At 37.6% G+C, this 27,750-nt stretch overlaps 1 long non-coding RNA gene across 2 annotated transcripts; it reads left to right on the forward strand.

Annotated features, from left to right (window-relative positions):
- Window positions 1–524: 524 nt before the first annotated feature.
- On the forward strand, window positions 525–16,764 carry LOC119873014. Of its 2 annotated transcripts, XR_005362918.1 has the most exons (5): window positions 525–654; window positions 4,415–4,567; window positions 4,755–5,052; window positions 10,424–10,538; window positions 16,529–16,764. It is a non-coding gene; the product is annotated as an uncharacterized LOC119873014 (long non-coding RNA). The 2 variants fall into 2 exon arrangements; XR_005362919.1 differs by lacking the exon at window positions 10,424–10,538.
- Window positions 16,765–27,750: the final 10,986 nt, after the last annotated feature.

The raw sequence follows: 27,750 nt of genomic DNA on the forward strand, positions 1-27,750 counted from the left end.
TGAAAAGGAACAAAGGTGGTATAAATCTAGGGAAATAGAATCATAGGCCATCTCACAGAAATTCTTGGACCTTCAGTGGGTAAAGAAGCAGCCGAACTCCCTGGATTTGAGGCCATGTTGAAGGGCCCAATGACATTTCCAATCCATTTGTGTGAATGAGAACTCAGGGAGCTTCCCTTACTCCTTGATCCTATACCTTGGCATAGCATGGGACTCTGAAACTGCAAAAAACCTGATTGGGAGGAAAACTGGGAAAGGCTAAGTTAATTTTTAGTCTGCTAGTGGAATAAGACAGAAATTGTATTATTTGCACACCTGAACTTGTGGCATGAAATTCATAGCCATGTGCCATTTTAAAGAACTGTATTATTGACTATTCCAAGTTCAGTGCCATTGTCAGGAATCATACCTTATCTTTCACTTAGTTTGTATTATTTTGTAGGTAACAGATAAATTATGGCTTAGGCAAACAAGTTTTCTGTTTCTTTTGTTTATTTGTTTATTTTTCCTGAAGTGATAAGAGGTAGACATTGACTGGTGTTGATTTCGGACATACAGTGATGTCATCTGGAGCTTTCTGCCATGCTTACCATGTTGATGACACTCTCTTGCCATGTCATTATCACAACTTCAGTCATCATGTTCATGTTTAAAGTAAGTATAAGAGGGAAGATAGGTTCCACCTACATCTGAATGTTTTTATTAGAAAAGAGAAAGTTTTTCCAAGAAGTTCCAGTTCATCTCATTGGACATCTAATGGTCTGCCTTGCTGTGAGGGATGGTGGGGCTGAGTAGATTGCTATAATGAATAAAATCAGGTTATATTAGTAAGGAATCTGATGGAATGCTTATGGGTTGTCATGGACAGTGTTTCCAACTCACAAATGGAGAAGTAAGAAAAGGGGGAAAAAAGCTTTTCCTTTTTTTTTTTTCTTCTTTTTTGGAGAAAAGCCTTTCCTAATTGTTTCCTATTACTCATCAACAATCACTCTTACTCACAAGCCCAGGGTTTACTTGGACACTTTTAGGACAGGATGAGAAAGTGAATAATCTCACATGGTTGTGTGTTAATGATGGATTTTACATCCGTCATTTGATCCTTTTTCCACTGCCATCTCTGTTTATCAAACACTGATTAGTATCAGAGCTGTAAGCCTCTTCTAAAAAGAAAGAAAGAAAGAAAATCTTGGCTCTTTTTCTGTTCATTTTCTATTTATACTCTTAGAATTAAAATAAACTTCAGTCAGAAGTAGAAGCCATATTTTGTCAGGGTGGGTGAATTTTGATAATGTTGGACAAATCCTACATTGCGAATGTACACTTTAGTGCTGATTGTGAAGCCCAAAGGCATCTCCACATAAATCCCTCCATAGTCATTCCCATATGTGAGGAGAGGGAGGGAGATGGCAGGGCTTGGGGACAGTCCTGTGGATGACTTATTTAGCGCCGTCTCATTGATGATTGAGCCAAACTAGGATCTATCACACCTTGACCAAAATGACTTACAAAAGTGCAAAGCACAGGCAAGGAGGAGGAAAGAGAAAAGAGATGGTGTGCCTTTACAGAGTTCCTCTCCGTAAGCCATCTAAGAGCAGTGATGGATGTCAGCCCTAAAGTTAAAACTGAGAAAACATAAGTCTATATATTTTACTCCTCTGGGAAAAGGACAGAGGAGGCCAGTAAAATCTATGGCACACCTTGGCTTACTTTGGCATTTACTTTCAAGCCTGAGGCCACATTTGTCTGATGAATATCAGGGCCTTCCTTGGAAATGTAGACCATGCAATCACGGCCTAAATTTGTTATATCACTTTTCATTTATTTTTGCACTGATTAGCCTCTATTCAGATTCAAACCATAATTTAAAGATGTTCTCACTCTAGGTTTTGTGTGTGTGTGGAAGGGTGTGTGTGTGTGTGTCATTTGTCCTAGAATAAATACTTCCAGTTGCATTCATGCATATACTAATTCTTTTAATCAATCACCCAATATTTATGTGATATCCACTTACATGCTCGGTGCTGCAGATAGTGCGGACTCACAAGACACAGGAGGGTTCCTGACCTTCTGAACTGGTATGGCTCTTTGTGGAACACAGCCTGGCACCATGCAAAACTGTGACACCACATCTCCTTCCCACTCATAGGTTTAGTTCTGCATCCAACTTCATTCTTCTCCCCCAGTCTGCATCCTGCACTTATAGCCAAGTGTGCAGAAGACCTATCTTCATCGGATTCTGAATAAGCAAGGAAAGAAGAGGTCAATGGCCTTGTAACCATAACTTGATTTTAAGCTTTTTGGGCAGTGATAGCATAGTCTCTAGCTTCCTGGAGCCCTAGAATCCCTCCATGTGGCTTCTGTTTCAAAAATGTAGATGCTGGGAAGTAAACTCATTCTGTAGCACTTTGGCATTTGTTGCATTGTTCTGTGTCTACTTCCTCCATTTTTAAACTCATTTATTTAACAAATATTTATATGTTTACTGGGGAACACAGAGCAGTATAAATGCTTTGCCCTACAGGACATGTTGCAGTTTTCAACTACAATTATTAGAGTAATTTTGAAGACAGAATTCTCATTAGAATGGTAGGAGTGGAAGAGAGATTGCAGGGGTTTCAAAGGAGAGTAAAAAGAGGAGTGAGGAATGGAGCCATTAGGGAGAGCCCAGTCATTCAACGGGAAAGACCAGACCTCAGTGTTCTAATGAGTTCTGAGCTACATTCTTCTCATCGCTTCTCTTCAACAGATCTGATCCTGAAGGCAATTTCCACTGAGCTCTGTGCCTCACCTCTTCCCTGACCCCTGCCTTTAGTGATTGCCTAAAATCTTGCCTAAAATCTGCCTGTCTCCTAAAAGAAAGAAAAATAAGCTCCTTTCACTAGCTCTCCTCTGTTTTTATTTGGTCCTTGCTCAAAACACCATGATTCTGTACCAAGAAAATGGGAATCTGAACACCGGCTTATATGTCATTTCAACTTGGTCATTCTCAAGCCTCTGCCTTCACTGATATTTAATTGCCAACAAGAAGAATGCATTCAAGAAAGCAGGCTTTCCAGAGCTTTTGTCCACCTGCTTCAGATCTCTTGAGTCACCTGGTGCTCCCTTAAAGAATTCCAAGTCTCAGCTAAATGTGTTTAAAATAGTTAGACAAGAGAACAAACTGAGCGGTTTACAGCATGTTTATGCCACAATATAATTCTCTTACTTGGAAAATGAAAGGCATTGCAATATTGTTTTAAGTTAATACTTCATGTTAATCCAAAAATAGCAATGGTCAAAATTTGTTTTTCTATAGCTGAAATGGCCTCAGGAGATTATCTAATTTAGCTGTCACCTGTAGGCGATGGGTAATTCTCACATTTTACAGAAATACAACCAAGGCAGTCAAGGTTAAATGTTTTTGCAGACGGCCACAACAGGGGTTTCTAGCGAATGAACGTTTTTGGACACTTTTTCCTTTCTTTCTTCATCATTCTAACTTTCTCCTGGAATAACTCTTGTTATGACCTCAGACTGACTTCTCTCTTATGCCTCTCATGAGCTATGTAGCCTTCCATACCCCGCTTAAAAATGTGTTAGCTTAAATTTCCTTGTTTTGTAAAATGCAGAAAACAGCTATTTTGAAGGGTTGCTGTTAAGGATTGGAGACTACCCGTGTAAGGCCCTTTTGAAAAAGATGCCCCCAATATGATCGTCATTTTCGTGTCATTTAATACACAGTATTTACTCAGTACTTTGTCTACAAAACAACATCAGACACTAGGGAGATAAGATGGATAAAAGAAGCAGCCACGTGTAAGAGGAATTCATATCATCGTCTCATGGAGGGGGAAAGCAATATATAATTGCAATGCAATACAGGGTGAAAACTTCTTTAAGAGATGTCCTGAATCCACCTGAGATGCACAAACCCAGCATGTCTTATCTTCTACTTCAATAACTGCAGTGACATCTAGATAGGGAGCAGGGACCCTTTAAGAATTGTGTGCGTTTCCATGTGCGGTAATGGAGAGACTCACTACATTTTTGGATTCATCTAGGTCAACAGCTTTTCAGGGGTTCCCACTTCGTCCCAGACAGAAAAGTCTCGGTTGGAATGAATGGCCCCTACTTCCATTTCTTTTAGTTCAACAACATAGCCGGTTAATGACTTGTGACAAATAGTTATTTACACCCTTAGATTTTACCAAGGTCGCCCAAACCAGGGCATTCATTTGAGTCCATTGTGCTAAGAGGAGGCTGCTTTGCCTCTGGTAATGTATTTCTATAATCTCCTGACCTTAATCTCACTGGATATTCAGAGAGATTCAGGCAAAAACCCACAAGTCCTCCAACTGCTTGTTTGCCCTCTGGTTCTGGGTCCCTCTACCCGAGTGACTGGCACCCCTGGACTGTCCTTTTTGATCACCTGCAGGTTGCACTGGCATTTCAGCTTCAGACCATCAAACTTTAAAGCATCGTGAGGACTCTGAGCCAACCCTGGAAAAGTGTGCCCTTTCTGGTCCAGCACCTGTCTGTTTGCTCAGCTCCATAAACGGCTGACTTATAAGAGCTACTCACACAGTGTGTGAGTAATCCAATTATTGAAGCTTAGCTGGGGGAGGGGGGGGGAGGCTTATCCCAAACAAAACAGTGCACATTGGTTTTCCAAAGAAAGGGGGGCAGGCAAAGGGAGAAGGCAAGTCAAAAACTTTGGAACTACCAGAGCAGCAATGTGGAGTGAGTGATTAAATTCTTTTTGTCTTTTCAATCAGAGCTTTCACATAAAGAGTAAAGAGCATCTCTACTTGCTGCAAATCTGGGTGTCTTGACAGACGGATTTAATTCGACCTCGCTTTCTGCCTGATGTGGAGTGACACGCAATACAGGCTGGTCTGGCATATCAGATGGATGAAATTGCATGTGGGGCTTTTTGGCTTCCACCTCCTCCCTCTTCTCTGATCTTAGGCAAGAATGGAGGTGCAAGGTACTGCATCTGGGCCCCAGGAATGAAGGTGACACTTTCTCTCTGGAGGCAACTTCTACAAGCACAGAGTGGAATGGAATTGACAGGTGACATTACTGTTCAGCTAGGCTCTGCAAGCTCAGAATAGTGGTAAAGAGCACGGGTTCTTTTTTTTTTTTTTTTAAGATTTATTTATTTATTCATGAGAGACACAGAGAGAAAGAGAGGTAGAGACACAGGCAGAGGGAGAAGCAGGCTTCCTGCAGGGAGCTCGATGTGGGACTCCATCCAGGCACTCCAGCATCACAACCCGAGGCAAAGGCAGACGCTCAACCACTGAGCCACCCAGGCACCCCGAGAGCACAGGTTCTGAATTGGATTATGCCACCTTCCCGTGACACAGTGTTTAGAAAATATCATACCTGCTAGCCTTAGTTTCATCATCCCTAAAATGGGGCAAATATGAGTTTATACCTCACAGGGTTGTAGTGAAAATAATCCCTACCGGCAAATTATCTGATGCAGATTATGGACTACTTTAGTGCTAGCAACAGTGAAATATGGTATAATTTAATAAAGATAATAACACCAAGAGTGTGCACCATTTCATGGTTTCTAGAGCAAAATAATTCAAGCACTTCAGTGACAGTATCCTATAGATTAAGTCCATCTGATGAAAGCTGTAGCTTCGACCTCTAAAAAGCCTCAGATTGAGTTGCTTTATTTAATATAAATGAGATTAGCATTTTGCAGGAAACTCTGTGGGGCCTTTAACTATTAGCCTATGAAGAATCAGAAGTCTCTAGAAACCAGGCACGTGGGCAGCTGCTGTGAAAGCCGAGTTAGAGATCCAGTTGGAGGTCTGCTTGAGCACAGGCACAACTCATTGCTCAGTGAGTAGGCTCCTGGGGAGAGAAAGGAGAGGAAGGGGAGATGCTGAGCTGCTTCATTCTCTCCTGCCTATTCATCCACAGTGCCACTAGCTCTTAAATGTCACAACACACATCTGTAGAGAAGGGTTGATACCATAGCAAAGGAGAGTAAGATAAAGTCTAGAAAAAAAAAAATAGAATGCAACATGAAACTCTGGCCATTGTGTTCCTTTAAATCCAGAGGGAACAAACACCTTTGGGAAACAAATACATTTTTCTGCCTCCTAATGTTTCTGCTTTCTTAAATTGGTATCATAAAGGACTAATGAATTGAGCAAACTAAATAGAAAACAACAGACATAAAAATTTGTATGAAAATTGTGTGAGAATTGTATGAAAAATGTGATATGTGAGATGCATGCTTTAATGGGTGTGTGTACCTTACGAACATGTAACTCAGATGTCTCCGCCTCCTCTGGTCTTCTGGGGTCATTATTTCCTGTGATTTCTGTATACTGTACACCCTGGACATTCAGACCCTGCTCCGATGGGCGTGCATGTTTGCAGCAGCTGGCCCCATGGGTTTCTGTCCTTAATTGTTGGGAAGCCTCCAGTGGCTTCTGCTTTCCTTCCTCCCCATACCACTGCCTTCCCCCACTGGCTGCCTCTGCTCCCTGCTTTTGCACAACGCATGCTAACACACGGTTGGTTCATGAAACAGATTTTTACTGAGACTTATAAGCAATCCAAAAAAGGTAACAGTCTCAAAAATCCCCATCCCGAAGTAACTGTTTTTTCCTTTTTTTTTTTTTTTTTAAGATTGATTTATTTATTGAGAGAGAGAGCCAGGGGTTGGGGGGAGACAGAAGGAGAGGAGAGTCCCCACTGAGCATGTAGCCAAAGGAGGGCTCAATCTTAGGACCCCGAGATCATGACCTGAGCTGAAATCAAGAATCAGAGGCCTAACTGAGCCTCCCAGGTGCCCCCCTCAGTCTTGTCTAATATGACAAACTCATACTGTCGTTTGTTCTGTTTAGCCTTCTACTTGCCAATAAGTTATTGGAAATTCTTTCCAGTTGTCTAATTGGATCCTTCTTTTATCTTTCTTCTCCTCCCATTTCTTCCTGCATCAACATCACTGTCTCCACCTCTATTTCTTTCTTTTTTTTAAATTTTATTTATTCATTCATGAGAGACGGAGAGAGAGGCAGAGACACAGGTAGAGGGAGAAGCAGGCTCCATGCAGGGGGCCCGACGTGGGACTCGATCCCAGGATGCCAGGATCACGCCCCAGGGCCAAAGGCAGGCACTAAACCGCTGAGCCACCGGTGCTGCCCTCCACCTCCATTTCTAAAAAAAAATATAATCCTTGTTTTTCATTATTAGTGTATTTTAGCTTACTTCTTCTACCACGCTCCAGAACAACAGTGTATATTTTAAGACTTGCTAAAGTACTACGCAAAACAATAAGCTCGGGGATCCCTGGGTGGCTCAGCGGTTTGGTGCCTGCCTTTGACCTCAGAGCGCAATCCTCGAGTCCCGGGATCGAGTCCCGCGTCGGGCTCCCTGCATGGAGCCTGCTTCTCCCTCTCCCTGTGTCTCTGCCTCTCTCTCTCTCTATGTCTATCATGAATAAATAAAAAAAAAAACAAAAAAACAATAAGCTCATCTATCCTGGGTTTCAAACAGTCTCCTACTTTTTTTTTTTTTTTTTTTTTTAAGATATACTGTGGTTCTCATTTCTAAGAAAGCATCCTTCCCATCTGAGCAAATCCCAGAGACAATATGTGGATGTGGAAAGATTTCTTTCATTTACAAGAATGCAATATATGTGTCTATGATAATAGCAACCACTAACACTTGTAGAGAGCTTGCAGTATGCCAGGCATTGGGCCAAATGCTTTATTTTCCTCAATTAGTAAATCCTTGCAAAAAGCTTTGGAGGGAAATGTGATTATATTTCCCATCTCACATTTGAGGAAATGGAGACTTGGAGAAGGTAAATAATAGACTAAAGGTGGTGGTGATTAAATTGGGAACAAAGCCCAGCTGATCTGACTTGAGAACTCTCATTCTCACTACTACCTGTGTGTGGCTCTAGTGCTCATGCAAACCATGGGAGAGTGAGTGGGCCATTTCAGAGCAATCTCTGCCGGTTCATGATGGACTCAGCCTTGCCTGAACCCTAATTATTTGCTCCTTGTTTTCTGACTTTGGTACAGTAGGGTGTTTGTTGCAAAGAGAACCCAAAAAGAGTCATAGGTTCAATAAACACATGACGATTTGAAAAACATATGCAAAATGTCCTTGACATTCAAAAACTCTACAGAAATGCTTGCCACAGGCTCATTGTATTATTATTATTACTACTATTATTTTATATACTTGTTTACATCCATGTGTGACTACAAACAACCAGCCTGTCCAATTCCCTGTCTCTCCGATGCTTTGCTGTTAAATTTTAAAAATTGCCATTCATTTTATGTAAAAGATTTTCAAACTAATTTATGAAGAGAAAGTTATTTAGCCATGGTTTCCTTAGATTCAATATCGTCTTTAATTGTATCACGCACTCAATAAAGGGCACAGTTTATATTGGTCCCTGTGGTAAGACTGGCACCGGGGAAGTATCTGGCTCTCAATTACTCATATTTTTAGTAACTGGCCCATGGAAACCTCGGCACAAGTGCAAGTGTGCAATCAGGCTTTGGGCTTATTTGAAGCTAGTTCCTACATGCTAGAGTCTTGGATTTCCCCTGCAGACTTCACTTTCTGGGATGAATTTCTAAGCAGACTCATTATCAAACATCTGCCAGGGTCACTTTGAGTGTGATGTGGGTATTAGCATTAAGTTAGCAATGAAAAATCAAAGACAGATGCCCCCTTTTTTATTTTAAAGGAAAATGGATTTTTTGTTTTCCTTAAAAACTAAGATCATAGCACTTAGTTTTATTTCTTTTTAATCAATGTATCCCTTCCTACCGCTGGGAAGCAGAGACTAGACCCCAAAACTCAACCCCAATAGGAAAAGGCATTTCAAGAATATATCTATGAAATACATTACCCCATGTCTCTAAGGGCCACATGTCCTAACTGCCAATCTTTCTCATTATATTCATAAATATATTTACCAGATGATACACCTAATAGAAGCACTACAGTGTCAGGTTTTGGGACTCCCAGCATTGGCGTATCACTTTTGGTAGCTGGAACTACAGAGTGGCCCAGAGAGGATGGCAAAGCACCTTCACCAGCTGTGACATAAAAGACCTAACTGGTACCCAGGAGCCAAACAGGAGGACAAGAAGGGAACAGCCAATGTTATCTATTTAGCAATATTTTTCCATCACTGTGTACATTAGCTGCTACTGAGCAAAACTTCACTAAGTGGTACAATTAATAAAGTAAATTTAATAAAACAATGATTAAATGAACAAATAATTGAATAAAATGAAAGGCAATTCGATGCTTAATTCAACTTTCCACTTTCAAACTGCATCCTTCCCTTCTATAATTTCTTCTACCTTTTGCTTCCCTTCCAAACGAATCTTACGGTTCATATAAAGCAGACAAAGCAACACACACACACACACACCTGGATTAATCAGACAAAGAGCATGCTGGGATTTGTCCAGTAGTATTCATGCCCTAAGTAATGACCTCGGCTTTGCCCCAAAGCACTTAATACAGCAACTGCCATCATTATTCAGTCTTACATAAACCAACCCAGGTAAAGAACTAACTATCATGTATTATCTCAGCTGCTAATCTCAAAATCTCTACTTGCCCCTGGCTAAAGGCAGGAATATGACTCCTGCAAGAGCTATTCTTTGCTAAAGATAATACTAAGAATAATGAAAGTAAAGGTTTGAACACAGAGGACGTGGTCCTTGCTCCTCTGACTTTCACATATGCCATCATAAGTAAGAAATGCACACACAGGTCATTCTCCCTATTACAATTATTCGCAGCCAAAGGGTTATAAGAGGGAACAATGTTCTTTAATGGGATTTTCTAGAAGTGCTCAAAGACATAGAGCTGTGTGAGTAACTTGTTTCAGAGGACTGCAGAATAGTTAGAAATGGCAAGTATCTGCTCAAGGTTTTTTTATACTTCTCTTTGGAAGTGCCTTAGGGTTTTTAGAATTTTCAAATGTTTAAGTAGAGAAACATATATTTATGCATTAGAAAGTATAAACACATGTACATAATACATATGAATAGTAGGTTATATGGATATATAGTATATAAGTAATATATACACATACATGTATACATATAAAATAAATAGAAGATAAAGTGCATATATATGTATATCTTTCTTTACATTTACACATATAAAATGTTTTTAGTACTTTAGCAAGTTCTAGCCTCTTTTGTAAATTTTGTAAATGAGGGTAAATTTCCTTCACTGTATTAACTGTGGTAACTATACCTTTTATCTATTGGCACCCTCCATTTTTTAGAAATTGGTGTTATGCCACTTTGCTTTTACAAAAGACCTGCATCATAACCTGTTTTCGCTAATCAAAAGAGAATCCAGAGAGGATTTTTGATCTTACGAGAAAACACAAAAACCAAAAGTAGTTTTAAGCTTTGTTTTACAGTGAGCTGTGATAGAGGCAGCGCGCACCCCCAGCAGCAAGAGTGGCACCATCAGGCTCCTTCTGGGAACTACATCAGCATCTCAGCAGCAAGCTGCCAGAGCTTTGAAGTGTGTCTGTGAGCATCTGTGCTTTATCTTGATTTATTTTGTGCATGAGTTAGCAAGATGTGTCCTAAGGTATCAGAAAAATCTAAAAGAGGCTATTTTTGGGATCTGGGAATGCTCAAAATGTTTTCCATGTAAATTAATGGTAATGTCTTCTTTGCTTTACATCGTGTCTGTTTACGAAAGTTTTCATAGGTACATTCTACTTTTGGATAGCACGAGAAACCTATTATCATTCTTTATCATTCTTTTCTACCAATGATATTTCTTTTCACCACTTGATTTTTTCCCCATGTCTTGTGTTCTAGTCAAGAGGTCAGTCATGGTACCCAATGTCCCATGGCTACACAGATGTGATAAATGAGCTAGGACCAGCCAGCCAATGTAACCCATCCCCTAGACTGCTCAGAATGAGACCCAGCATGCACCTCTGATCTGGGCAGGCCAGTCAGACTCCTCACTTGGAATTTCCAGTCTGAGATTTGAATAGTCATTGTGTTCTCTACCTGTGGAAAGATGGTATGAAGCATATTGCTTCAGAGGAAGAAAAAGACAGAGTCATATGATCCATTCCTTTTCCTGAATATTTGGGTTACATTTGACCTGAAAATAGCTACACATCTATAAAGGAATTATAGCAACTGAAGACACTGAGGATAGTCTCTTCGTAATAGTTGAGTAACAAGACGGAAAGTTCTATGGTCTTGGAGGTGAATATGAAAATGTCTTCTTTATTCATTTTTTAAAGATTTTGTTTATTTATTCATGAGAGACAGAGAGATGCAGAGACATAGGCAGAGGGAGAAGTAGGCTTCTTGGGGGAGCCTGATGCTGGACTCGATCCCAGGACCGTGGGATCACGACCTGAGCCCAAGCCAGATGCTCAACCACTGAGCCACCCAAGTGCCTTGAAAATGTCTTCTTTATTGAGAAAATAGCATAATAAGCCTGTTTGGGGTGAGTCAACTTACACTTAGATTTCTGAGTGAGGACAATTACAATGCACAAATGAGAAGAACATGCAGGATGTGGGGCATTCAGGGAAGGATGGAGGATACTAAGAGAATAATAGAGGAAGTAGGGAGGAAGAAAATGTAGAGAAAACTCCAGTGAGCACAAGGAGGGTGATTTCACATATGGCTTATCCTGCCCTGCTCTTCCTCAAAGACACAGTACTGTCCCTAAAACCAGGGGAGTTTTGAAGTGTGTATAATTTTGTATAACGTGATGAAACGGGTGATACCTTCACTACAGGGATGAGAGAGACAGCAAATGTAGCATAGGTTGTTGCTGATCCTTGACCATAAAATCATAAGTCTTGGAAAGGAAATAAAGAATATTTGGGAAGAGATTTGGGTTTTTATACATTATGGAAGTAATTCCTAACTGATTATATAGAAATTGCCAAAAGTTGAGTAGGTACCAGTTGACATAAGGGTTAAAGTTGTAAACTGAATGGATAATATTTGAATACTGGGAAATGAATAGGGCAAGCATATTCCTCATTTTACGGAACATCATTTTCCACAGGTCCGTTTCTAATATTGTGCTACAGGTATTAGGTCCGTTGAAAACTCTCATGCATAATGATGGTGTAGAGCCCAATAGTATCTATAACATTTTAACTTTAAATGCCTTTGGGGATGTTACTAACATGATAAGCTGAATTCTGGACAAGAAATTCAGATTGCATAGTGTTTAACCAAATGTCCGTGTTCTGCTCCCTAACCCTGGTGAAGATTTGGGGCTGTTTTTCCTGAACTCCTCATGCACACCTTCCACTCTCCCCTCAAAGCGCCCAGTTAGTCAACACTGAGCAGGGAAGGGCAAACCTAGGTTATACCACTGTCAAAATGCCAGGCCAGTAGAATCTCCTCCTCCCTCCTCTTACTAAATGGATCCCGTGCACCACTATATCAACTTCCCAAAACATTTTAACTGGACTGAAGGATTTTGTTATATGGAAAAGCAACGTTCTAAGAGGAGACTAAGCTTGGTGAGAGAAATTTCCTTTAATAAATCTGATTGCTCAGCTCCTACTAGCTCTGAAAAGCCCTAGAATCTTCTCTTTCTCTACTTTTGCTCATACTCTATAGGATCTTGAACTCCTCAGCACAGACGCCATGTCCACATATGCAATGAGAACTCATAATTTAGCTAAAGTCTACTTCTCCCAGGGGTTTTCCAGTTAATCCTTCCACCTCTGCAAATTTCCCTCTACTTTATCATTCCCATCAGCATTCAAAATGCAATAATATTCCCTTACTTAGTTTCCATGTCTTTTACTTGCTTTCCACTATTATTCTGCTCTCCTTTAGAGAAGAGCTTCATAAACGGCTTGTCTATATCAGCTGCTTCAATTGTTTCATCTGTCATTCCTGTCTTAGTTCACTCTGAACAGGTCTTTAATCGTCTCCCCTCCCCCAATCGCTCAAAGTACCAGGGGTTTCTATCCTATACAATCTCTTTAATTCTTGATTCTTTTCTTACTAAGCCTCTCCACACCATTAGACAAAGTTGAACATCCTTAATCTGTAATGGAGAGTATTAACAGTGGTTTGATCACACATATAATTCTGGCTATTGTCAAAGAATTGAGGATCCAATGAGGTAGCATATTTAAAAATAATTTTTTAATTATTAACCACTAGGTATGCATTAATGTATTCAGAGAATAATACAAACTGGTTTACTGAAAAAAAATCCGGTTTACTGAATTATTTTAAAATCTAGCAGAGCTGAGGAAATATAGATGACCATATGTCATCCCTTAATCTATGTAATCCCTTAATGAACTCTAATCTTTGGCATGAGATTGTACTTATTCTATTCTATTTTATTCTATTTTAAAAGGGGACTTGGGGATCCCTGGGTGGCTCAGCGATTTGGCGCCTGCGTTTGGCCCAGGGCGCGATCCTGGAGTCCGGGGATTGAGTCCCGCGTCCGGCTCCTGACATGGAGCCTGCTTCTCCCTCTGCCTGTGTCTCTGCCTCTCTCTCTCTCTTTCTCTCTCCCTTCCAAGTACTAACCAGGCCCGACCCTGCTTAGCTTCCGAGTTCTCTCTCTCTCTCTATCATGAATAAATAAATAAATAAATAAAATCTTTAAAAAAATAAAAGGAGACTTAATTTTATACAGTCTATAATTGTTTCTTTGCTTCACTCCCTTTCTGGAAAGCAGTCCTATAATAAAAATCATAGAAGAATATGAAGATGAAAATAGAAATGATCTAGCTCTTAGAAGTCTTTAGCAAGTGCATAGTTGCAATTTTATGTTTAGGTCTCCATTCCTATTCCAGTGGCCTCAACACTAATCTTCAAATTCCTATACTTTGAAAAATAAGAATGTTCCAGTCAAGAACAGTTTGCTCTTCTCAGTAGGTCAGTAAAGATTCAAAGTCTTAAAGCAAACTACTAGTGAGGTGGAACAACTATGACTCATAGATCTGCCCTTCCTCTGCCATCCAGGCTGCCCCTCCTAAGTGCCTAGATTTCAGAAAGTTTTGGGTATGATAAGTGATTATCGTAGTATATTGAATAAAAATAATTTTCAAAGTGGGTTCTGAACTAGACTTTTAAACTCCTCCTAATATAACCGTACTGCTTAAAGTGACCAATCCTTATAACAAATTCTTTCTAAGATCAAGTCTATAAGTTTAGATATTTTGGAATAAAAAGGCAGAGGTGGAAGAAAAGAGTATGTATAATCTCTTCTTCCACCACCGCTTCCAAGTAGGCCACTCTTAAGATTCATCTATTTTCTTCTTTTGAATAGACGCAACTGAGATTGAGTGTGATATTTATGGCCTCTTTAGATTGTGGCTTGGCTATTTGGGTCCCCTGTATTTGGTTCCCTTCCTTGTTGTCATGTGGAAAATTACTGAGTTAACTAAGTTTTAAATTATCAGTGGGAAAACCCACTTCTGACTGAGGTTTCAACCCTGTTTCCCACTTGTTTCCTGTTCCTGTTTGTATCTAACTGATCCCTAAAGATTTCTGCTGAATCAGAGAGCTATTAATTCATTGACTAAGTTGTTCCTAAGATCTAGTTGTGGAGGAATGTTATCTATAAATCATCATAGACTTAATTGATTTTTTTAATTTGGAAAAACTAGTGTTCAACTAATATTTAAACACTAAATTTTTTTTGGTCTAAAAATCTTTATTTTACCATAATTTTTGACTTTTATATTGAGTTATAAGTGTAGATTCAAGTGCAATTGTAAGAAATAATACAGTCATCCCATCGTCATTCCAATACCTACTTTGCTCCCCTGGTAACATCCTGCAAAACTGTAATACAATATCACCACAAGGATATTGACATTAATAGAGCAATACAGAACATTTCCAACAAAACAAAAATCCCTCCCATTTCTTGCCAGCCTTCCACCCCTTCCTTAATTAAAGGCAACAACTAATTTGTGCTCTATTTCTAGGATTTTGTCATTTCAAAAAAATTACATAAATGGAATCATATCAGCTTGTATCACTTTAGGAATTGGCTTTTGTCATTCTGCTTACTTTTCATAAAATGTTTTTCTGATCCAATCATGGTAACCAGGACAGAGTTATCTTTGATGGACAATATATTCTAAAACAAGTGTCCACAATATCTAGCCTGAGCCTAACTAATGGAGTTTTTCATTCTTTTCTAAAAGGAACAGTCAGAACAGTATTCTATAAGAAAATTTCCATTCACAGATATCTCATTATCCTTTTCATTATTCTGCCAGTGGTATTTTTAGGAAACCACCACACTTGAACAGTTCCTACTATGGTTGCTGTTGTTGCTTATAAGGGCTATCCAAGAGAAACAAACCTGGACAGCAGTAAAAGGTGGTAAAGGCAGATTTTATTTGGTGATAACTATTGCAGTTGAGAAGAGAGTCCAGAGTATATGAGCTCAGCTTCACCAAAACGAAGGGCACAAGACTTTTTAAATGCTGGGGTGTGCTAAAGGAAAGGCACAGGGACACTGAGGGGGATTGGGTCTATGTGAGTCAGGCAGTCATCTGGGTTTGCTAATTGGTACTTATCCAAAGGAGGAACAGACGTCTCCTGTCTTTTGATGAAGGTAGTTGTTAAGTTAGAGCAATGTGCCCACTGAAGTTAGGTCCTTACTCCCCAACCAGAGCTATCTCCTGAATGTTTGCATTTCAGAGACTACCTCTAGGTCCTTGGGAAGACAGTGCTGGGTGGTAGGAGATCTGTATCAAAAGGACAGAAAGGGATTTATCAATGCAAGTCTTCTAAACAAATTTGCCTAAGAGGGCGTTCCAGGCCCTAGCCACCTATTACCAGGTTTTGGTTGGAACAAACTGCAAATTCACCCAGCAATGTTGAAATTTCTTAGGTAGAGATTTTAAGGGAAGTCTGAGGTCATTCTAGGAACCTGGCCTTATACTTCTAGAAGCCATGCTAAAGTTTGGTTAAGTCTCTTGGTTCAGAAATGTAGATGGAGTCATTTTGTGCTGCAAGTTTTTGCAGTTCTAAGGCCTACTCTGGGTCAGGTATAGGGTTTGTTAGAACATTGCATGTAATATTGCAAATCATTCCCCAACCCCAAGAGGGACTATTTGCAATCTCTTTCAATACCTAAGATAATTTAGATTTATAGAAAAAGCACGTGATAATTAACTGGTAGGCCTAGGATTTGAATCGTTTTATCTTTGAGGGCAGAATCTTCCTGAATCTCCAAAATGTAAAATCTATAAACTTGGTAATTTTTTTCAGATTATTCTTTGAAGAAAATTTTTCTGATGTGGTATTTTCTAAACTTCTAGTTACTTTTTATGTGTGTGTGTGTGTGTGTGTGTGTGTGTGTATGTGTGTGTGTTTTAATTTAACACCCTTTGTACCATCTCTCTTTTCAATTGAGTTAGATCTTTGGGTAAAGCAAAATGAAGGGAAAATGAAATCAGTCTTTTTTATTTTTTATTGTCTCTAATCTCCTTAACTTTATTTTCCATATGCATTCATAATTTTCTCTTTTTTGTTAGATTTGAAAATGTGGTGAATAGCAGAGGAAAGAAAAAAAAATGAGAACATAATTGGATGGAAGCAATGAACTGCATTTTCAGAATTAGTCAAGATTAGGCAAAATGCTGGGGTTCTTAGTTCCAGCACTATTTACATTTTGAGTTGGGTCCATGTGATAACCAACAATATCTTCAGATATTTGCCAAATGTCATCTGGAAGGCAAAATAGTCCCAAGTGAGGATTACCTGGGATGAAAGGAAGAAGGAGGAGGAGGAGGAGGGGGAGGAGGGAGGGGAGGTAGGGCTGAGGATGGAGGGAGGTGTAAGGCACTTTCGTTGACTATGTACATCTCCCTCACTCCCCCATCTCCCCCATCCCTCCACTCCCCTTCCCCTCACCTCCCCTCCTCCTCCCCTTCCCACTCCTCCCCTCCCCCTCCCTCCCTCCCCTCCCCTCCCCATCCACCCCCCCTCCCTCCCCTCCATCCCTCCCTCCACTGCCCCCCGCCCCTCCCCCCGCCCCGCCCCGAAAGAAAGAAAAGAAAGAACCTTGTGTTTTGGTTAGTAACGTCTTCTGAATTTCACCATAGCACTCTTGGATCCTGCCCTGTTTCAAACTCTGGCTAATATTCTCATAAACGAGATGGCCTGGCCCTAGGGAGACCCCCTTGCTTGGCCCAGGTACCAGTTCTTTAATGAATTCTTGCTCTGTTTGGCTCTTTGTCTCATACTTCAATTTCATTTGACTCATTGTTTTACATTGAAACACCAATATTTCTCGTGACTAAAGTACCATACTGCCTCTCCAGAGTCCTTGACAGAAATCTTTTCATTTCACTCACTCAACCTGGGGCCGCACCACTTGCCCATCCACCATTGCATTCCCCTCCTTCTCTCCTGCCAAACACTCCTGATGCTGTGCCGTCTCTCTGCCTGGCCTCTCATTCTTGTGTACCACTTCATAAATAAAATCCCTGGCAGATATGCTTCAAAAATGAAAGTGTAAGAGCTAAAATCGAAAAAGAGCTAATCCTGGCAAATGCAGGGACTGGCAAAAACAAATGACAGAATTGATTTACAGAGAGAAATGGGACAACTTAGCCTCGATGAGGAGACCAGACATTTCTGCAGAAAGAACTCTTGGACTGTACAATGCCACAACCAAGGAAGCCGAATTGAATAAAATTAAATTAAATTTTGGAAAGACTCCCCGTTAGTTAATTTCTGTTTCAGTCACTTTTCTCTTTCCCTTTTCATATGTTTGTACAGGCCCTTTCTCTATTATTAATTGCTTTTCTGGTTTTATTAGGTGCATTATATATGCTCTCTGGCAGTGGGGATATGTTAAATAGGTCCCTGATTGGTTCTCATTTCCCCGGGTAGGGTTGTATGTGCCACATATTAAACAATGGCCAAATAGGTCCCTCAGTCTCAGTGCTCTAAGGATGGTGGGTAAACTAAAGACATCTTGATGTTTTTCACCTATTTTGGTTTTGAATGAGAAGAAGGGGATAAATCTGTTCTAATTCAAAATTCAAAGTAAGAAGAAAGATGAGGAATTAAATCGACAACCTCAGGAATTAAATCAATAAATAAGGAAATCTCCAACATGCAGGCATTTTATTTTAAGGCTTCTTTTAATGTCTAGCCACACTTACCTGGTCACCATTCGCATATACATCAAGTACTTCCGGAAATTTATGTCATTTCATGGGAGCCACCTTCATGGCCAAGTCCCTCTTCATTTAAAGGGCACACAAATAATATATCATTTGTTTTGTACCTTTATCGGAAAAGTGCATGGAAATACTTAGCAATCCACATGTTTATTTCATTTTTCCCAGAAGGTCTTGTTCCATAACAAATTTAGAACAGAATAGCTTCTAGATACTTAATGCACTTGAACTAAAATATATTCCCAGAGGACTCACAGTGATTTGCAACAATTGTGTATTTTGCAAATAAACATTTTAATGCTTTAGAAAAAATTGTCCATTAGTGAGAAGAACCAATTGCAAACTAGGAATCTAAAATTGGGGGTATATTTCTTTCTGAGCTTTTATTGTTGGTTACGTTAGGCTATTAAGTACATTACTTATTTAGAAAAGGCCATTGCTCTTAATCTGATTAGGTTTCTAGAGAGCTTATCAGAATTTCTTCTTCCTAAAATAATTAGAAATCATTTAGTGATGTCACAAACTACTAGGTAACAGTCAATATACATACTGCCTGGAATATGTAAACTTTTTCCTGGTATTTCTTCGATCAACTTGGTGTTACCATTATTATGAGATAGTATTCTTGATTTTTGTTTATCCATATATATTGTTTATTAGGGGCAAAATAATTTATGTTTGGAAGGAGAACAATATTTCCACTACTGATGAAGAAGATAGGATGTGGTAGCACAATAGAATTTGTTAAGGTCAGAACAAAAATGTACCACCATATATTTGAATAAAATCAGTGTGCTTTCAAGGAGAACCCACAGATTTGGGTTTTGGGGATAACTATGGAAGAGTTTTCCTATTTCAGAAACTAAATCATTGCTAATTAAAAAGCTCTTCAAAACCAACAATGGCAAGTCTACTGTATACAAAGTAGAAGATGTAGCTGTGACTTTACAACATAAAGAGAAGGAAAGATCCATGACCAAGGTGCAGGTTTAGAATGGAAAAATCTCAATAATTTATGATCACTGTCATTCATTGTAATAATATGTAAACTCCTAACAGTGTAATACATTTTAATCTGCCATTTCTTCTTTTCAAAAAATTAGAAACTACAAATCTTTATTAGTAGGGATTAAGATAAAGTACAGTATGTTTATGCATTAGAATACTATATGCCATTTTTAGAATGGAGTAGACAAACATATTTGGACTTTGAAAGATGTCTAGATACATTATTATGTAAAAAAAACAAATTACAGAAGAGAATGTATAGTATAAACAATTCAGTAAAAATATCATCAGTGAGTATACAGATAATATATATTAGATAATACATATCATCTTGATAATATATTATTATATATAATATATACGATATAAAATGTATAATATATTCATCTTGATATATATAATATAATATATTATATATTATATTATATATTATATATAAGCATTTTTTATTATATATAGCATATATAATAGATCATATTATATATAATGTATGTATAATAGATAATATTAACTTTTCACTATAGTTATTTTTGTAACTATTATAAGTTGTGAAGATAGGAAGTATTAGTTTTTCCTTTATTCATTTCTGTATGTGAATTCTTTATAGTAAGCACGCAAATTCATAATATATTATTATATAATACATACAATTTAGAATACAAAATACATAAAATTTCAACAGAGAAAATAGACTGGAAGGAAATATGCTAAAATGATTACAATAATTATTTCTAGTTGATGAAACTATGAAAGATTTTTAATGTTTCTTTAAAAATTTATTTATTTATCTTAGAGGGTGGGGGAGGGACGGGAAAGGGAGAGAGAATCTCAAGTAGACTCTACACAACATGTAGTTGACTTGGGCCTCAATCTCATACCTGAGCTGAAACCAAGAGTCTGATGCTTAAAAAAATTATTTATCTGTGACAAACCTTATTCCATGTGTATATGCCACACTTTTTTTATAAAAAATTCAATTGATTTAAACTAAATCAAGAACAAAAACAGGGCTGTCTGGATGGCTAAGTCGGTTAAGCATCCTACTCTTGATATCAGCTCAGGTCACGATCTCAGGGTGGCGGGATCTAGCCCCACATCTGGATCCACACTCAGCAAAGTTTCTGCTTGAAAATTCTCTCCCTCTGCCCGTCTGTCCACCTCTGCAAGTACACACAAACTCTCCCTCTCTCTCAAATAAAATATCTTTAAAAAAAACGTTTTAGTTCACTCATTTTTTCCATCCTCCATCCCCCCATCTCTGGCAACTACAAATCTGTTTTCTATACCCATAAGTTAAATTCCATATATAAAACACACCATACAATATTTGTCTTTTTCTGGCTTATTTCACATAGCATAATACCCTGAAGGTCTATTCATGTTGTGGCAAATGGCAAGATTTCATACCTTTATGCCTGAATAATATTGTTGTGTGTGTATATATACATATACCACAATTTCTTTATCCATTCATCTATCACTTAGGTTATTTCCCTATTTTGGCTGTTGTAAATAATGCTTCAATGAACATGGAGGTGCTTATATCTTTTTGAGTTAAGGTTGTCATTTTCTTTGGATAAATACCGAGAAGCAAAGTTGCTAAGTCATATAGTATTACTATTTTAAATTTTTTGAGGAACCTTTTACTGTTTTCTTCCATTTTAAATGCCTACAGAGGGCAAATTTTTTCCTTGCCCTTAGATAAAAACAAGAAGCCCCCACCAAACCAGTCTATGGTTACTTTAAGTCTTAAAACACAATCTCAAGTAATAAAAAAATCCATTCTCAGAAGATAATTAAGATCCAAATTTGATTTAAAGTCAATGTGGCTTTTTTTTCTTTCCTAATTTAAATCTGGAAGGAATCTTGAAATTTGGCAGAAAGCAGCAGTTTACATTTTTTAATCCCTCCATCCCAGATTACTTACCTGTCTTTCTCTTTTCCCTCTATAGTTCTTCTGTTCCTTTCCATCAGTATCTAGATCAATGACAAGAGAAGAAGTAAGGGATCAAGGAAACTTCTCCAGTGGAGACTAGTGGGGATTGACTGGTTATCTCTGGGTTTGGCAGATACTTAAATCTGACTCACTTTTGTAGGCTCTTCAGAGTATGTCCCTATTCTTTAGAGGAATTACTCACTTGCTGTCCTTCTAAGGAACTAAATGTACCTCTACTTCTGCTGGTCCCTCCATTTTCATCACTAAGATTTAATGTCACCTCTGTGTTTTCCTGACTAAAGCCTACTGTTCTTCTAGAATGGCTTTTGAACAAGACCTAAAATGACTTATGGAAGTTTTCTCTCATTGTTGGCCTACAGTCGGTCCACTTTTGTGCTAATGTTGGAGAACATGTTATAATTAGCTCAACAATCTCTCCTTCACTGTCCTTGCAAAGTAGCTATCTAGGACTCTTAGATCCTCCAGTCTTTGTGTTCCTCAGACTTCAGGAGTGCACATAAAGCTGCATATGCTCTCCTGGAAGTCTCTTAATTTAGTTAAAGAGGGATTACCTCCAATGCTGCACTCCTTTTTGAATGGAAGAGACTCCTAATTCACCCACACATCTTTCTACATATAGTTTTTGAATAATTTCCTAGAAGTCTTCTACCTTGTTTTGGAATTTGGAGGTAGCAACCAGCCTCCCCCTCCTTGTGGGTAGAGCAGGACAGGAAGAGAGATTTCCAGCTTGGCTCATTTCAAATAAATCATTTAAAATTCTCTCTCAAATTTAAAGTCCCTTCATCAGCTATATCTTTGTTTTGAGGGAGGGGATCAAAGGTCCTCTAATATAGTTCATCAGCTATTCTAAATGTTTTTGTTGTTTTTTTAACATCTCCTTTGGAATATGCCTCACGTGTTTTAATACTTTTATCTGTATTCTGTTTCAAATATATTGTGATGTTATTTATATTTTTAGAATTGTGCTATGAAAAAATCTCATATTCATGTGTATAAGCTATTATAGTAGCACACTTTCTTTTATTCATCTTTTGTTATGGTTGTCTGTCCTTTTATATGCTCTGGGAATTTTTTTCCTTACATGGGCTCCAACTCTCTTAATCTTCATCAAAATAATATCATGTCTCATTACCAAAACAAGTCATTTTCTTTTAAAGTCTTTTATTATTCTCTTTTCTTCATTAAAATACCATCAGTCTCATCCCTAATGCTAAATCACTGTGAGTTGAAGGAAAAGATCACCCAAATTCTATATGTAAGTTACAAAATTAATTATAACTTTCTCAAGGAAAGATAGATATAAATTTGGATGAATATACAAAATGAAATGATATTGAAATGATATATGCAGTCTGTTGAGTAATATTTAAGACTGCTAATTTTCTGGGAGCACTCATTCTCTCAGTATTTAAATTTCAAGCAATGACACTTGAGATGAAGCATATTTTATCTTTATGGGTACTACCACTATATGATTACCACTTATATAGTACGTATACTTCAGACCTTTCTAATATTGCATGCTACTAAACTTGGCTGTTTTCTTTTTAATTTTTTGGACAGCTTTTGTGAATATATACATGAGTAAGGATGATTTTTCCACTTTGTTCTGAGATTTTGCTTTCAGGATAGAGAAGAAATATTTTGTTTCTTTTTTCCCTCACTTCCCTTTTCCATCTCTCCCTTCCCTCCTTTTTTCCTTCCAAGATACATTTGTTTTAAGTGAAAAGGAAGTTGGTATATAAATCTGTTTCCTTTAAATCATTCTCATTAGCAATGTATATCACATCTACCCAAAAGTTTGATATGATCAAGTGTCCACAGGTCACTTACTATAGGAAGTTACTGTTTGCAAGCCAGAGAAGGAACACCTAATACTAGCCATATTACTCAATTTCCTCCTTGTACAAAGAGAAAAGACATAGGAAAGAGTTTGTGCTCAAATACCTCAGACTGCTTAGTGCTTAGTTAAAAAAAAAAAAAAAAGAAAGAAAGAAAGAGAGTAATTGGGAGGTGCTTTTAAGAGAAATTAGTTTCTCTTGTCAACTGTCATTGAGATGGATTACACTCAGCTGCACTGCAGAAGCAGCAATGAAATCCAACATATTTGCAGCTAAGACAATAGTGTGCATATTTTTAAATTGCACCAGGTAGGGCCTATTATTTAAGATTCGTTGCTACTGTCATTGTCACAACATCCTACATTATTCAAACCAAGCATCAATTCCATTAGTCAGTCTCTCCTTTGCTGTCAAAGATGCAAATACAGGTTTGTGTTGCTTAGAGTAAATGCATCATCTGAATGGAAATGTGTCAGGAAGTAGTAAATGATATAAGGTATGATTCGTAAAATAAAATCAAATAAATATATGAGGCCCTCTCTTTCCAAAAAAGGGGAAATTTCTTATTAAAAAAAAAAAGAGAGAGAGAGAAAAAAACCCCAGAAGATTATGAGTTCTTTGTAGTCAAGGGGAGAAAGATAATCATCTTTGTGTTTCTACCACCTAAAGAACAGAACAGAATGTCTGATACTTAACAGGTGATCAATATATATTTTTTGAACAAAATATTCGATGAATAAATGAATGAAAATCAAAGAATGCTTATTCAATAAATTAACAATACACTTAGGAAATAACTTGGCCTATTAACATTTCCCTGGGTGTTCAGAGAAATATGAAATAAACATACACCCCATCCCAAATTCCCAAACATTCTATAATGGGTCATATTTTTTTTTTTTTTTTATGATAGTCACACACACACACACACAGAGAGAGAGGCAGAGACACAGGCAGAGGGAGAAGGCAGGCTCCATGCACCGGGAGCCCGACGTGGGATTTGATCCTGGGTCTCCAGGATCGCGCCCTGGGCCAAAGGCAGGCGCTAAACCGCTGCGCCACCCAGGGATCCCTATAATGGGTCATATTTATGTCAACTTGTAAGCTTAGGAGTTGGCAATATTTCACTCTATGGAACAAGAGTGAAGTGCTGCCATAATTAACTGTATTCAAATAAGTGTTCTTGCATGTCTGCTACTTGCATGCTTTCATTAACACCTCTATCCAGGGCTCTAAAACACCAAGGGAAATTACATTTTTGGTCATTGAGAAATATGAGATCAAGACCCATTTCGCAAGTTAAGGATGAATACATTCTCCAGAGCTGATCCTGAAGCTACACATCAAAAATGGATACTGGTCAACTGCTCTAAAAGAATTTTTGGTTCCATGTCACAAAAGATATCCCATTAAAAAAATCAAAACTACCTGTTAAATTTAATCAGATTAATAAAATAGCCTATCTATTTTGTTTTTAAAAATTGAAATAAATAGTATAAATATTTGTATTTACTCGATTGATCATATAATTCTTTCACACCATAATATTTATATAGTTAGAAAACAACCTGCTTACTTTAATGAATATTATGCTTACTGCTTATTATATGAATATTTTGCTAAGTATGTTGAAATGCGTATTAAAGCCTCAAGGAGTCCATAATAGCTTGAACTAAACTTGAAAAACAATTTGTTTATAATCCTAACGAACTAAAAATCTTATTAAGTATTTACTATGTTTCAATGTGCCTCATTTTATTTTATCTTTCTTTCAACTCAATGAATTTGGTGTTAATATCCTTATTTCATAATTGAAGGAGACACTCAACAGTTTGGGTAGCTTGCCCATGTCCAAACAACTAGGAAACCTTCACTCCACCATATCTCCACTTAAACAGAATGAATTGAACATCATTGCCAACCTAGTTATCTCTTACAGACAAGGTTATTCTGAACCTTCTTTTTAAGGTCTCTAATCAAAGAAAAATACAAAAGATAATCAATATATACATAAACATGTAGAGTGTTGGGGGAGAATGTGTATTCTCTACTCCTAATAATTCCATTCGTATGAATAAAGCTCAATAGTGTAACATTCCTGGCCTTTCTTTCCCTACTTATGCTGGCTCAGGACAGGTACAGTCACTTATCTGATTGCTCCATGGGGAAGAGTAGATTTGGAAAAACAAAGTTTGCCATGGTAACTCCCTATTTCTCTTAGGAACAAGCTACCTGTCAGAATGAGCTCTCCTCGATGTTGTTTCTTAATATCTTAAGTGCAACCTGGGCGAGCTTCACCTGTGGTCACGCCTGCCTAATCCTGTGTACACCTGCCTATATATAGGGGCTTTATATACTCTATGCATTTTGCTCTTGTACTAAGCTGTACCTGCCATCTTTGGCTTTATCAGAAATAACAGTGAAATTTGGTCAGCATTTAACACTTCGTTATTTTTCCTAATTTGTGTACCTTTGGGTTTTAAAAAAGAATGCTATTTATTAGGTCCTCTCTAACCCCTCAGAAACCCAACAAATAATAAGATAACAACCATGTAAATTTACCTACATATACACATCCATCTACAAATACACAAAATACACTGGAAATCGGAAAAAAAATTAAAACTTTATTAATAGCTGCTTTTAGATAGCAATCAAAAAGTCAGTGATAATAGGCCTAGTTTTACTGGTCTGGTCTTATCTTCAATTTTCAAACAAAGAGAAAGTATGAGTGATAGATTGGTCTCTATGAGTAGCATTGATACTTTTCTTTATACTTTTTGTATTTTCCAAATTATAACTCACACGTGTGGTGTTTTCATTGAAATTAAACTAAAAAAACTTTATAGAAGACCTCTTTCATCATGTTTTATTTAAGCAGCAACCTGCTGTGTTATAAACCTGTGAAGAGAAAAATTGATGCCTGCTATTTTTTCTTTTTGAACATATGGGAAAACATACATTTAACTACAAATAACGTAAATATTGACACGAAAGTGCTTAGTCCTATGTCAAGGCATGAAATATTTAATTTTAATGTCCTAAATATTTTACATTAGCATCTGTTTTTGCAAGCATATGCTTATAAATTACACTGGCATTCTGAATAAAATATCTTCCTAAACAGCAAAAGTTAGGTAATCCACAGGGTTCAACTATATAAGTATTGTGTTTTTAATAGGGATGCCTCATATTTTTCTCAGTTGGTATTTTGATAGAGAGCTACTATATTTTAAGTTAACTTCACAGTAATAATATAGCACCTTTGGGATATACATGTCTGTAGAGCTAGGATTTCAACACCAGAATAATTTACAACAAAAAAATCACTTCTGACCCAATTCTGGTGTTTGCCTCTAAAGCAAGATCAGAATAAGAAAACAAAAATTTTAAATTGACTACATGTGAAATAACTTAATCATCAGATATGACCTAAGCTTGTTCTTTTCTTTTAGCTCATCCAGTTCTCTGTTTTGCTACTGCCAGCATTTCAACTTACCATGTATGCACTGTGTAAAATAGAAAGCGAGTTTTAGTTAACTCTAATTTTTACATACATGTTTTGGCATTTAAGCAATATATACTGGTCTAAAATAAATGTTTGGAGAGTAAGATTAATATGAATTTACAGTAAAAATGAATATGAGTCTTTCCCAGTTTATTTTATACATCATAGTAGTACAGAGAAATTCTTGAGTAACCAATAAAAGTATGAAGTTATCTTCTCCACTCAAAAATCCACTAATTTTTATCTTTATCATGTATTAAGAATAATATAAACAAAAACAAACAAAAACTAGGGTTTTGTAGAGATATGGCATGTGGGTGTGCATAAAATTACAAACACAAACTAGAGAAATATCTTCTAGTAGTTTAAGTCAATGGAAATGAATAAAGACACAATCAAGGGATTTTAAAAGATGTTCTTTAACTGAACTTTCTTTGTGGAATAGAGGGATTTTTCTATCAGCTCTTAAATGTTTGTAAGAGATCACTAGCTTGCCAAGAGTCAGCAATGGTTACCCCAGTTAAGCCCCCCACTGCAAGCTGCTATAGAGCTGGACAAATGTATTTAGAAACCATTTATAAAGTGGAGGGCCATGATCCTTAAAAGAAGAGAAATACATAAGATGAGCTCCATATTCACCTGAGATTCTGTCTGGAATTCACTTTCTAAGCAGAGACATTGGAGCCCAAAAAGAAATCAGGGTCTTGTCTGACAGAGGAAACTGAGATTCGAATTCAGGGATGCATAAGAAAATGGAATGAGCCTTACAGGATATCAGAGAGAAGAGATCTGCACAGAAAAGGGACTCTAGCAATCTTCAGAGGAGTCCCCTGGAAACTGACTGAATGTAATAAGCTCTTTGTGTACCAGGAGGGTACATGAATACAGATAGAAAGTGCACATGAATACAGATAGAAAGTGGCTTAATACAATATCAGTAAATTGAATCCAACAATAGAAAAATATAATGCATTAGAATCAAGTGGAATTTTCTCAGAAATTCACTAATCATTAGTGTAATTTGTGTACACATGATTAAATAAGGAGAGAACCCTCAATAGATATACAAAAAGTACTTGACAAAATTCAATATCTTTTTGCAATAAAAATTTTTCAGCATAGTTGAAATACAGCAAACTGCTTTAATCTGATAAAGGGCGCCTACAAACAACTTGCAGTTGATATCATAGTTTATGGTGGAAGACTGAACACTTTACCCCTAAGATTTGAAATAAGGTGGGAATGTGTTAAA

Source organism: Canis lupus, chromosome 8, assembly GCF_011100685.1.
Source record: "Canis lupus familiaris isolate Mischka breed German Shepherd chromosome 8, alternate assembly UU_Cfam_GSD_1.0, whole genome shotgun sequence".
In the NCBI taxonomy this organism is placed as follows: domain Eukaryota; kingdom Metazoa; phylum Chordata; class Mammalia; order Carnivora; family Canidae; genus Canis; species Canis lupus.